Below are 14,184 nucleotides of genomic sequence, written 5' to 3'. Positions count from 1 at the left end.
ACCTGAGAATTGAAATTATATTGTTTGTTAAATGTCCATTAAATATTTGCTAATTTTGCTCCAGTTGCCAGAGACCAGGAAAAGTGGCAGAAATTAATTCCTGATAAAGACAATACTAAAGTTTCAACATAGGTTTTTGTCCTATTTCCCAGGAGTTTGTAAAGTGATACTTATTGATCATCTGCTTTATTCCAATAGCTATGTTAGGGATACAGTGGCAAGAAGACACAGCTCCTCAAAAAGCTCCAAACCTTATGCAGATAACAGCAAGATGAGACAGAATGTTCAAAGTGCCACTGGAGAGGGATAAGAAAGGATCTCCAAGAGGAATTATGCAGCTAGTAAAACTTTTTACTGCTATATGGCAATACCTTTTCTGTGCTGCCTTTAGATACAATGTACTTCAGTTTTACAAGAATATTTTTCTAAGTTGATCCCCAAAACATTGCTAAAACTCTGAAATTTGTTACTTATAAGTGAAAAGAAGATGTCTCCAATGGGAATTATATTCTAGGAATTCACTTCACAATAAACTACAAAACTCTGGGGAAGAAGGCAGAACTTACAAAGTAGTGGGAGAAAAATAATGCGAAACTATGGAATACTTTATCTTTGTATTAACCTCCTTTCTTTTCTAGAGACCAGTGGAGCAGGGAAAAAAGGATGAAATCCTAAACTTCCGTCTATTTTCTGTGCTGCTAAAAGTTGAGATCCACAGTAAGTAACTTTCTGAATAGCCATTCTCTGCAAGACTGTGGAAGCCAAGTATGATTAGCACAAAGAAAGGAGCTTGGCAACTCCTTTCTCCAAACAGCAACAATAAAGCTTGACAAAACTGTCACAACCATTTCAAGACTCTGAAAATCAACTAAAGCCTTAGAAAAAATAGAAAAGCACTTATTCAAGGAAGAATTACTAAACTTTTGGCCAAAGGAGCTATGGTCTATATATAGCCTTCTTGCCCAAATCTTCTCCAATAACCCTGCCCCAGGTTGGTCACTGACATAGTTCTATAATGAGAGGGCAAGTCGTGAGAACCAGCAGCTTCACGACCAGGCTCACTAGGTTTGGAGCAGAAAGTAGAAAAACTCCACATTCAGGCACATGGTTATAAGCAGTGGCAATTTTAATAGCAGACACGGAAAGCCAACTTCACGGCTAAATTGAGGTTGCAGCTCCCTTTGCAGCAAGCGATAGAATGGCAGACTAACCAGATATTCAACAGGGATATTTAAGAATGGGCTACATACAGGGAACCTTGGTAAGTATCCACACATCCTTGAAGGTGTGCAAAGCTGTGCTCATGTACAAGGCTGTGAGTGCACAGAAGAGGCCAGAGAGGGTCCTAGTCATCCACTTATCCCTGGTTGAGCATGATGCCATGTGCACATGCAGACAAGTACAAGAGGACCCGATGGAAAACCAAAAGCAAGATCTGAATACATTTGCCAAGCCAAATGCAGAAGGTTACTGTCTCAAGATGTTTGAGTAAAACCTCGATTTACTCATTGGCTGAGTTATAATAACACAGGAGTGACCACTGGGAAACTAGGTTTTATAATAAAAAAAGGAACTAATCTTTCTTGAGCAGAGTCATTAAGAGATGCATAGGGAGAAACAAGCTATGCAGATTTTGTTCAAGCAAGTAACTAAACAAAAGAAAATTTAAGAGAATCTAGAGTTGCTCTATTATCTAGAATATTCATTTTCCAATCAGAATTATGAGAGACATGAAAATAAATAGGAAAGTGTGCATAAAATGTTGGATTTGGCAAAGCCTTTAAGGTAACAATAAATATATTCAAATAAACTAAGGAAACCAGGTATAAAGAACTCCTTAATAGTTTTAATAAGATATAGTACACGTAATGTATAATTCACCCACTTCAAGTGTATAATTCAATGGGTTTTCGTATATTCATAAATATGTGCAACCATCACCACAGTCTATTTTAGAACATTTTCAATCCCTCAAAAAGAAATGCTGTACTAAGGGGGAGGGGGAGGGAGGGGGAGGGAGTGGGAGGGGCCAGGAATCTGGGATTAATAGATGCAAACTATTGCATTTGAATGGATGGGCAATGAGATCTGCTGTATAGCACAGGGAACTATATCTAGTCACTTGTGATAGAGCATGATGAAGGATAATGTGAGAAAAAGAATGTATATACATATGTGTGGCTGCGTCACTTTGCTGTACAGTAGAAAATTAACACAACACTGTAAATCAACTATAATGAAACAATAAAAATCACAAAAAAAGAAATGCTGTACTATTTAGATATATCACCCCCTATTGTGACTCTACCTTCTTATCCCAAGCAATGACTCACCTACTTTCTACAGATTTGCCTATTCGGGATAGTTCATATAGATGAAATAGCATAATATATTTTTTGTACAACTGGCTTCTTTCACTTAGCATAATTTTTGCAAGGCTCATCCATGTTTATCTTAGGGGAAATTATCCACACTGATCCATGAATGTCTTCCCTCTTTTACAATCAAATAATATTCAATTTTATGGATAACATGTTTAGCCATTCATCAGTTGATATACTTGTGGATTAACTCATATTTTGGTTATTATGAATAGTACTGCTATAAACATTCATTTAAAGTTTAAATGACATAAACCTAAAGTTTTTGTATGTAAAACTTTTCTCTTTGGTATATACCTAGTTGCATAGTTGCTATCATTCTATATTATATTTAGGTCTTTGATTCATTTTGTACTTTTTGTATGTAGCGTAAGGTAAAGGATTAAGTTTTTGGGGGTGGTTGATCATAGATATATGGTTTATTTCTGGACTCTCAATTTTATTTCATCAATGTATATCCTTATGCCAATACAATCATTTAGCTTTGCAGTTAGTTTTGAAATTGGGAAGTGAAAGTACTTTAACTTTGTTCTCCTTCATTAAGATTGTTCTGGCTATTTTGAGTCCCTGATAGTCCATATGAATTTGAAGAATTACATGGTTAATATCTTCAAAGATGTCAGCTGGGATTCTGATTATAAGTGTTGCTGAATCTGTAGTTCAGTTTGGGTAGCATTTTCATCCTAACAATGCTTAAGTTTTATAATCCATTAATATATTATCCCAATTATTTTGAGCTTCTGAAATTTCTTCCAAGAGTATTTTGTACTTTTTTAAGAGTATAGATTTTATACTTATTTTTTACATTATTCCTATTTTTTGATGTTATTGTAAATGGATTTAGAATTGTTCATTTTGGAAAGCTCTTACACATCTAAAGAAATGCCATAAACTTTGTATACTGATCTTGTATCCTGCAAATCTGCTGAACCTGTTTATTAGTTCTAACATTTTTTAGTTATTCTGTAGGTTTTTTTATATATATACAATTATAACATCTACAAATAGAAATAATTTAACTTCTTTCTTTCCAAATTAGATGCCTTTTTCATTTTAAAACCTAAGTGCCCTGGCTGGACCCTCTACGACAAAGCTGAATCAAAGTGGTGAGTACAGGCATCTTTGTCTTGTTACTGGTCTTAGAAGAAAACATCTAGTCAAAAAGTATTAGGGATGATACTAGCTTTTTGTCCCCCCCCCCCCCATAGTTTTCTTTTATCAGGTTGAGGAAGTTACTTCTATTCCTAGTTTATTGAGTATTTTTATCATGAAAGAGTATTGGATTTTGTCAAATTGGTTGAAAGTAAAGGATAGCAAAAATATACAACACAAATTGTAACTGTAACAAAGCTGGAATATTACACTAATATCTGACAAAATAACCTTTAAGACAAAAATACTACTAAAGACAAAGATGGCCATTTTAGTGATAAAGTACTATTTCACTATGGAAATGTAATAATATGAAAACATACATGCCTAACAAGAGAATCCCAAAATACATGAAACAAAAATTGATATAATTAAAATAAAAAATGGGTAACCCAACAACAGTTTAAAACTTTAATACCTACTTGAGTCTCAATAAATGATAGAACAGAAAGATAGAAAACCAACAAGGATAAAAAAGTCATGAAAAACATTATCACTTAACTTGAACTAACAAATCTATAGAACACTACACATAAGAGCAAAATACACATTCTTTTCAGAGAACATGAAACTTTCTGGAATAGACCATATGATACTCCATAATACAATAAGATCTGTACTATTTAAAATGATTGGGGGAGTTTCCACTGTGGCTCAGCAGAAACGAACCTAACTAGTATCCATGAAGACGAGGGTTTGATCCCTGGTCTTGCTCAGGGCACTAAGGATTCAGCGTTGCTGTGAGCTGTGGTGTAGGTTGCAGATGAGCCTCAGGTCTGGCGTTGCTGTGGCTATGGCTAGCTGGCGTCTACAGCTCCAATTCAACCCCTAGACTGGGAACTTCCATATGCCAAGCTGTGGCTCTAAAAATCAAACCAAAAATAATAGTAATAATAATAATAATAATAATAAATCCAAAGTACATTCTGCAATCACAACAGAATTGGAAGCAAGCAATATGAAGAATTTGGGGAAATATCTAAATATTTAGAAATTATTTTGATGAAATCACATGTAGAATTAGAAAATATTTTTGAATTAACCTAAAATAACACAACAGATTAAAAATTTGCATTATGCAACCAAAGCAGAGCTTAGAGAAATATGTAGAACTCCCTATATAGGAAAGCAGAACTATCAGAAGTCAATAACCTAAGGTCTCCTTTAAGAAACTACAAAAAGAACAAAAAATTGAACTCAAAGTAAATAGAAAAAAAGAAGCAATAAAGATTAGAGACCAAATAAATTAAATAGAAAAAGGACAAGAGTAGATAAAAACATCAAGGAAACTAATTTACTTTTGGAAAGATGATAAAAAGTTAACACATTTTTAGATAGAATAACAAAAGAAAGAGACACAAACTAGCAGGATCAGGAATGAATATACACCGCTATATTTTACCATACACAAATACCAGCCTGTGTTATACCCCTAAGTGTAAGATCTAAAACTACAAAGTGATTAGAAGAAAACATCACAGAAAAATCATTGAGAACTTAAATTAGACAAAAAGCTCTTAGATATAAGGCCAAAATATAATAAATGAATTCCATCAAAATTGAAAAAAACTCACACTTCAAAATATATCAAGAAAATAGAAAACAGTCACTTTGCTGTACAGCAGAAATTAACACAACATTTTAAATCAACTATATTTTAAAAATAAATTGTTCATACATGCACAAAACAAACCAAAAACCCAAAAAATAAAAAACAAGGCCTAGAAGAAACTATCTGCAAATCACATATCTGACAAAGAGCTTTTATCCAAAATATATTAAAAAAAAAAACCCTAACAACTAAATAATTGTAAGACAACCAATTGGAAAAATGGGAGAAAAGTTGAAGACATTTCATCAAAGAAGGTATAATAATGGCAAATAAGCATATGAACATACAATTATTAAGGAAGTACAATTAAGGGTACAATGAGATAATTCTTCACACCCACTAGAATGGCCACAATAAAAAAACAGACTGTAACAAGTGCTAGTGAGAATGAGGAGAAACTAGGACCCTCATGCTTTGTTGGTGGTAGTGTCAGATGTTAGAAGCACTTTAGAAAACAATTTGGCAGTATGGCAGACAGATGCTAAAATGGTCCCCAAAAATTCCCACCTCCTAGTTGTCAATTCTTTTGTAATCACCTCCCCTTGATTCTGGGTAATACAGGAGGCTTGCTTCTAACCAGTAGGTATGGCAAACAAATATTACTTTCATGATATATTTTGCACAATTTTAACTACTCTCTTGCTAGCAGTCTCTTTCCCTTGCTGAGTTTGATGAAGTAAGCTGTCCTACAGAGAGGCCCACATGGCAAGGAAGTGAAAATAGCCTCTGGCAGACAAACAACAAGAAATTGAGGCCATCAGTCTACCAGCCCATAAGGAAATATATTCCACCAAGAACCACAGGGGCTTGGATATAGATTTTTCCCCAATTGAGATTTGAGATAACACCAAAGTTAGTACCCTGATGCAGCCTTATAAGAGACCCTGAGCCAAAGGACCGAACTAAAACAAGTTGGAACTCCTGACCCTATCATCTGTGGGGTAATAGATATACATTGTTTTAGCTACTTAGTTTGCAGTTTGTTTTTACACAGCAAAAAACAATTAGTATGGGCATTTTCTTAAAGCTAAACCTTAACTTACCATACAAGCCAGCAATTCCAAACCTAGGTATATACCCAGAAGAAATGAAAACATGTCCACATAAATATTTATATACATATGTTCTTGGTAGCATTATTTGTTATAGCACCAAACTGGAAATAATTCAACTATTCATCAACTGATGAATAGATAAACAAAATGTGATGTATCAGTTCTATAGAATACTATTCATCAATTAAAATGAACTGTAGTGCAGCATGAATAAACCTCAAAAACATTAAGCTGAGTGAAAAAAGACATATTATATTGTTCCCTTTACATGGAAATATTCATAAAGGCAAATCTCATACAACAGAAAGCTCTGTGGCTGACTGGGGCTGGAAGTGAGAATGGGGCTTAAGTATAAATTGACAGGTGGGATCTTTGGGGTGATAGAAACAGTCTAAACCTGTATTGATGGTTACCCAACTCTACAAATGTTTAAAACTCATTGAATTGTACACCAGCAGTGGTTGAAACTTAGGGTATAGCAATTATACTTCAATAAAGTATTTCTTTTGATCCTGATGGATATTGTACCTTACAGATGATTATTTTCACACTCTGGTCACTGTCTTCCTACAGCACAGCCCCACATGGAATCCAGAGTACCCTCAATGACCCATGAAGAACTTCCTCAGCCAAAACTGGCTCTTCTTATACCATAGCTTCTCTGTGAAGCTAAAAGAAGGAAGACCAAGACGATCTGATTACAAGCCTTGATGGAAAGAAGGAATTTATGAGGTGAGTCTTGAAGAAAAAGTAGGAATTATAGACCCCCAGAAAAGACAATTATAAGTAAAAGAAGAAGAAAACAGAAGCAGGAAAGAACAAGATATATTCGCAGAAGTCTAAGAGCTTTGTTTTAGTTGCAATGTTGAAGAAGGAAGAAAAATCTAAAGATGAGAACAATAGGATTCTTAATGTGGGTCAGTCTTTACAAGCAGATTCTCTGTAATCATCATTTTGTTTATCACTGAGCAAATATTTAGTAAGAATGCATGACACTCAATGTCATACTGTAGGAATAAAATGTGCGACATATATGCTCTAGAGACTAGGCATAAATATTTTAAACAATAAAAGTATAAAAGAGAATCTTCTCTTAACAATGCTTGTACTATTATATTTCCACTTCATTCTCCTTACATAAACAGGGAAGAAAATAAGAAAATGGTAAAAGAAATCTAAGCAATTTTTCTCTTCACTGTAAAAAGCTATCTCAGAAACCAGAGGAACAAAGAAAGAGGTGCATAGTAACCCTGACAGCTCTCTTTTGCTTAACCCGAAACTGAAATAGATGCATGCTATAAGGTCAGAGATTCCATTTTTAATTACTAACTTTGCCAACCTGTATTTCTAAAGCATTTGCCCAGAAGCACTGTTAATGGCTGGTAAAATATGTATTACCACTCCAAGTAATGGGAGCAGGGAAACCTAGTAACAAGACAAATAGAGGGCACTTTATGCTCTAAAGAAAAACAAAAATCCTCCATTTTTCACAAAATTATGGTGAAAAAAGGAGAGCTATTAGTCAGCATTTAAAAGAAGATTCTTCCCATTCTCTTGCCTCTTTACATGCTGTATTACACACAGTGATAAGGAGCCTATCTCCTTGGAGCTACAAGCAAGTTGCTGAAATGAAGACCAAGCTACTATATCTTTTGCCTTCTATTTTGACATCCATGAAGTCAGAGCAAGTCCTCTGCTCTAGTGTATGTGGGTGCTTTCCATTATCAGTTAATATGTCAAACACATGCATTTACAAGTCCATGAATTATTTTAGGAATTCATCTGTATTTGGAAGGTTAGGTAATTTCCAAGGAGCCTATCACCAGGCATCTATAACCGAAAGCCATCCTTTGATTATAAAATGGAACTACAGGGATGCATGTAGGAAAGAGATCTGCCTGAAATGCACAATTCAAAATGAGGAAAGCAACCAGAGCTGCAATAAAAGTCATTAGAGCTGTTTAAAAAAAGGCTTTTAAGAATCTGAAACAGACTCTGAAATTCTCACTAGCCTTAATTGATTTCTACACAAATATATATATTGTCCATCTGTCTGTATGAATACACATTCTTCTGTTTTGGTTAAATTGTCACTTCATTTCTTGGTTAACTACTATGAAGACATTAGAAGGCTTTGTTCTGTGGTGTTAGAATGTCACAGAATGACTAAGTCAAACTTAAAATAGAGAAAGAACACCATGAAAGGCTGTGAATGTGACATTTGACTTAAGGGCCACAGGGGGAGAGATAATACCAAGTAAGTAAGTTTTGTCTGCTAGATAGGTCTACGAATTGCTGCCGGGAGATTATTTCTCAAGTTTTGGTTTCTTAAGAAAATTTCCTAGGCAATCTTTTCTTTCCAGTTCATCTTCACTCATCTAATTTAGCTCTGCTAATTAAAATTTGCTCAAGTATTTGAAAAGGGACACATCCCCTACTTAAATTATTTTAGATAAAAAAGTGATGGGAGAGAAGTAACTTCTGGATTTTTTTATACAATTAGAAAATGTAACCATTAAATCACACACTATGCTACAAACTTGTTAAAAAATATAATGTCAGTATAATTTACATTTTTCTTTTTGAGAGTCCTATTTGACTATGAATGGATTATCTATCACCCTTATTTTATGTGTGAGCAAATGGAGGAGGAAATGGTAAAGAGATTCTGGATAATATACCATTAATGAAATTATGGTTCTGTTAGCATAAAATTAATCATGAACATTTTCATCTAAATAGTAAGAGAGTAGCAACAATAATAGTTTTGTTTCGTTTTGTTTAAAAAAAAAAAAAAAGGGAGACGGTTTGGGCTGAAAGCAAAATGACTTCTGGTTCCACAAATAAGTCCCCACTCAGAGCTGATGTGGATGAAATTGTGTTTACACACGACCTGCTAGCATACTCTGAACAAAATCATGCTGACTGTGGATAGGATAAAGAACTGGGTTTGTTCTCAATAAAAGATACTGCTGCTACCTATGTTCTCACCTCCCTGAGTGTCATGGGACTCCAGTGAAGAGATGATCCTCATTCTTGATTTTTAAGAGCAGAGGTCAGAGCATTTCACTTACTTCCTGCGAGAATTGCACCTCCAGGTTTAATCTGATATAGAGCTAGGCAAAGACAATTTATCTGTTTATTTTCTTGAGTCTCTAAAAATTGCTGACAGCACAACAGAAAGTTTCCTTATGGATGACTACCAGGGGCCTAGAATTCATCAGAGAGTAACACCAGAAAGACCTAAGTCACCATCCTGTGCTCTATGCCAAAACTGTCATCCTTTCATGAGCTTTACCTGAGCTCCTGTAAGGCTAGGCTCAGGAAGAAGCTCTGACAGGAAGGATCCACCTCGCTAATATTTTTATTATATTTTTCATTAATTATTTACTGAGCATCTATTATGTTCAAAGTTTTCACAGATACAAGAATAAATTATACACAGTCCTTGAATTCAAGGAGCACCTGGGCTTTGCCTCTTTGTGGTGAGAATATTCTTTCTTACCCCCTACATAGTCCTTTCTCATAATAACCTTCCAGAATATTTTTCACTTTGTGTGTTTGTCCATGTTATAAACACTAAAACCATTGATCTCTGCCTCCCAATAGTTCAATAATTATCTTGAATTGTCACCCGTGATGTCAGGACATTATAAATACATTATGTAAAGGTTAATGTCTGCCTTTGGAAGAAATGAAAAGTGTAAAATATAGACAGCAGCTCTATACATCCAAAGAGCCCAGTACCACCAATAGCAAAGCAAAAAAGGGTATATTAAAGACCTCCATGTGTGCTTTGGGCTAGTCCACATGCCATTGTATATATGTATGTTATGTATGTATGTATATACATATACACATACACATATACATAACATTCTAAATGATTTTAGGTAATGCTTGTTTAGAATAAGAAAGGGATGTATGAGTATATAACAAGGCAGAAAACAACTTAGAAAAGTTGACTGTGGAGCCACACTTCCAAAAATTGAAGGAAACCTAACTTTATATCTTTCCATTACTCTCTCTGCATTACTACACCTCCACAAAGTGGGCTGCACTATAGAACTACTTTCCCCTTTCCAGTTCCATTGATGTCTTGTAAAACTGGGGCAACTGCCAATCCTCACTGGGTAGGAAATGTGTTTCTATGCCATTTCATGACTTGAACTGAACAAAGAGAGTGAGTAACACACAAATAGTTCTGCCATTTGACTTGAGGAATGGTTGGAACTGGCCTATTTAGACAGAAGAATGGCATCCTTGACAATAGAGGGTGGTAATGTTAGTCTCATCAATAGCCAGTTGGGAGGAACTGAGCTGAAAGTGACTTGGGCACACTTGAAAGCTATTCAGTCAAAATGTAACTCAAGACAAGTGAAAATATGTCTCAAGACAAGAAGCACAACTATAGAATTCTGATACTGTAATCAGAGCTAATTCTCTAGAAGCCAAGTAGATGTTTCCATTAAAGTGCAATATAAACCATAAGAGATACTTTGTTAAATATAGTAAATTGTATATGAACTATTATCTATGCTCATTTCAGAAACTTCACTCAAATTACAGTCAAGGAACTAAAAGTATAAATCTCAAAGGAAAACAAACTAGAGAGTAGATAACAGACAAGAGAGGTCACCAAAATTTTGCAAGGCGGACAAGACAAAAAGAATAATTGACTTGGGTAAATTTGTACTGTCTACAGCTGTATTTAAGAAGAAGCAAGCCAGTTCATCCTATAGAACCCCAGAGAAGCTTACAACTGGATCCAACAGGCATATAGAAATCAGATGACACAAAGAGCAGTTATCAAATATTATTTGAAAATCTAGTTAAACTTCAGGTCCCCTCAGCCCTCTCCAAAGAAAGAAGCAACTATCCTTTCCCAACCCTGAAGGAAATGATTAGATGTAGTCTGGACAACTATGGAAGCTCCAAATTTAGTGACAACAGCATAGGTGAGTGTGGAGAAAAGGTCCCTAACAAGAAAAAGGAATATATGAAAGTCTGCATAATGAATGATGAGGCTCTCCCACTCCTCTCTCCCTGCCCTTACCACCAGCCACCTTTATTCACCCAGTTCCAGGGACACTGGTGGCAGGCAGGAGATGAGAGTTTCTTGTCAATTCAGTGTCTTCTGTATAACAGTTATGTCATTTCAATATCAATTCGAAGGTGATTGCTTTGATCAAAAAACTGCCTCTTTTCATTCATAAGCACAACTGCTGGACACAAGTAAAATAAGGTTTCCAGTTGATATGCGGAAAAGAGCCTCCATTATTTAAAGACTTCCTTTGCCCTTTTTAATTATCTCCTAAGGGAGCCAGGAAACATGGTGTTGTATGTGGTAGCAGTGATGATACTTCATTTCTCCTTGGGCATTGTCTCCTTGTCCAGAAATAAAGTGACTGCTTCAAACCTAACCTGTTGCTATATCCATACTATTTGTTTCTACTTTCCTACATAAAAAGAGAGCTCCCATGATTATGGAATCCCTTGCATTTTAAGAAACAAAATTTAAGAAATAAAAACATAGGAGTTAATGAATTTTAATGCAAAATTTTTAATGCAAATTTCAGTAAGTATACGCACACACACACATACACACACACACACACACACACGAAATCATGAAGTTCTTTTCTTCTTGGGCCTTAATCAAAATCGCCCTTTGTGAATACATTCTCACTGATGTAAATCTCAGTTCTAGCTACATGAAAACATATTGGATTATTTGATGCAAACCAAGGTTTGATTCAGTTTTCCATTTTAAATAGAAAACAACTAGGTCAAACCTTAATATCAAAACCAAAATGTACTTTTTAAAGATAAGCAGCAGAACTGCTTTCACAAAAAAAAAGAGTTTTCCTGAGCATGTTTCAAAAAAAAAATATGCTCATTTTTTAAGTAGCAAGGCAGTAATATCTCAAAGTTGAATTGTGTTGATTTTTAACATATTCTGAAGATCTATAATTCTTGGATGAATATGTTGTCCAGTTCCTCAGGCTTTAATTATATCCCTTTTTAAAAAAGACTAACCCCATGGAACTAGAAACATAAAAAATAAGAACAAAAAAATGTTCATTTATATTAATTACCTATAGTCCTCAAAATGTGAAAATAACCAAGTTAGTACTTGGTATGTATGGCTCTTAATTTTTATGTACTTTTTTTGTTTCTCATATGAGCATATTTATTGCTTATATTTTTTCTTGCAGCTGGTAGGAAGAGATACTACAAATCACCACAATATACTACTGTATGTTATAGAATTTTCAATTTGTGAATCACTGATGATGAGTCCCTGTGTAGGGACCCTGTATAAAAATGATGAGTTAGAAATAATAAACCAACATGTCAGCTTACTTTTAAGCTAAGCTGAAGATTCTCTTCATCATAATAGACTTCATAGTAAAACAAGAGTACACATTAGTATATGAATGTGTCCCCAGCATCTAGTACATGGCAAGTTAACCAATACTGGTTGGATGAATACAAAGTTAATGATTTAATTTTATCCTCCCATCACATAATCAGCTTGTTTTATCATTTTTGTTTGAGCAAACACTTAAGGATAAAAGTCCTTTCAGCACTTTATAGAGTTCCTTCTCCTTTACCCGAGTGATAATGTCATTCTTGGGAAAGGTGCACAACTTAGCTACATAAACCTAAAGAGAGGGGAGAAAGAGAAATGATCAATGATAAAACAAACATAATCCACTGGAAATGAGAGTTTCAATGGCTGCATCTGTGTTTTGCCTTTGGAAAGGCATGTATCTATGCATCATGGAATTTTACCTGGAAGCAGTAGATTGACAGCCCAACAGTAATAATGCACTGAGGGCCTATTCTGTGCCAAGAACTATATTAAAACCTTTATATAAATCTCTCATTCAATCCTCATATGGATTGTTTTAAAGAATAGTATCGTTTTTCTCTTTTAAAGAACACTATCATTGTCTGACCCCAGTAAACTCTTCCAGATAAGAGTACTTATGTATTAAAAAGACTGAGTGATACATCTAGCAAACTGGTAGCAAAAGCACCGCCAACTCCTCTTAGCTCTATTTTTTGCCATAACCTCAGACACAGAATGATGTGATAGGCAAGAAAATTAGGATTATAACTCCCTATAATGTAGTTTAATTCCTGCCTCTATCACTTGCTGGTATTATACTATTTGGCACACTATTTAACCCTTCTGAGGCTAAACTTACTTGTTTATAATAATATTTTGTCCTGTTATGAGATTGGTACATTTCAAATATATAATATACTTAGTTCAGTATCTAAAACACGGAACACAATCATGGAAGCTCTTCTTTATGATGCAGGATTTTACATTCTGTGCATACTAAGTCTATTATTCTCTATGTGCATTTTCAGAGCTCCTTAAAAGGTAGACTATGTGATCCAACCATCCTGAAAAGTAGAATACAGACCTATGCCTCTCCCATAGGTAACCAATCTCTTTATGGCCAGTAGCACCAGAGTGATTTGCCATGACAGATTTACCCAACAGGGTCCACAGTGTCTAACCAACCCATTAACATCTCATGTTGGGGATTTGGAACATTCAAACTTTAGAGACAATTAGAAGTTGGTGGCAGCTGGCATGTCCCTAATACTTATATACCTAGAGAGGATAGTGCAGAAGAGAAGCCATGAGTAAACAGAGGCCATGAGAGCCCTTCATTAGTTGACACAACTTGAAGCGTCTCTGCTCATTAAAACTTGAAGCAGTTTAACCATGAGTATATTTAGCATTAGAATGATGAGCAAGGGGACCAACTGAACACAGTTGGTCAACCACCTAACTTCCATAGAAGTACATTTCTCAACCTGAGAAGATTACAAGGAGGAACATGATGTCTGTATTATTGTCTAGGGAGAAAAGCGTTAATAACAAAGGGAACACATGGTCTCCCCCTCAGAACAAAGCAAGTCTTCCTTTAAGATTATGTGTTAAAGCAACAGCTGCCAC

General features: G+C 35.0%; 2 protein-coding genes across 2 annotated transcripts in view; one reads left to right on the top strand and one right to left on the bottom strand.

Moving 5' to 3' along the window:
* The window catches only part of IPO11 (importin 11), an 820,387-nt gene that overhangs the window by 103,730 nt on the left and 702,473 nt on the right, over window positions 1-14,184 (bottom strand). The gene's annotated exons all lie outside the window — the stretch shown is intronic.
* LOC110257266 (uncharacterized) overlaps window positions 1-14,184 on the top strand; it is an 826,705-nt gene that overhangs the window by 642,099 nt on the left and 170,422 nt on the right. The window contains exons 7-9 of the mRNA XM_085002418.1: window positions 639-717; window positions 3,421-3,487; window positions 6,774-6,932. The gene's annotated coding sequence lies outside the window, so the exon portion shown is untranslated. The remainder of the gene's footprint in view (window positions 1-638; window positions 718-3,420; window positions 3,488-6,773; window positions 6,933-14,184) is intronic.

The sequence above is a fragment of the Sus scrofa genome, chromosome 16 (assembly GCF_054392235.1).
Source record: "Sus scrofa isolate SSC_HxYL_T2T_F1_AM1 chromosome 16, Sscrofa_HxYL_maternal_Yorkshire_Landrace_v2.0, whole genome shotgun sequence".
Classification (NCBI taxonomy): domain Eukaryota; kingdom Metazoa; phylum Chordata; class Mammalia; order Artiodactyla; family Suidae; genus Sus; species Sus scrofa.
Note: the sequence above shows the minus strand (reverse complement) of the source record. Positions and strands in the feature narration are given on the sequence as shown.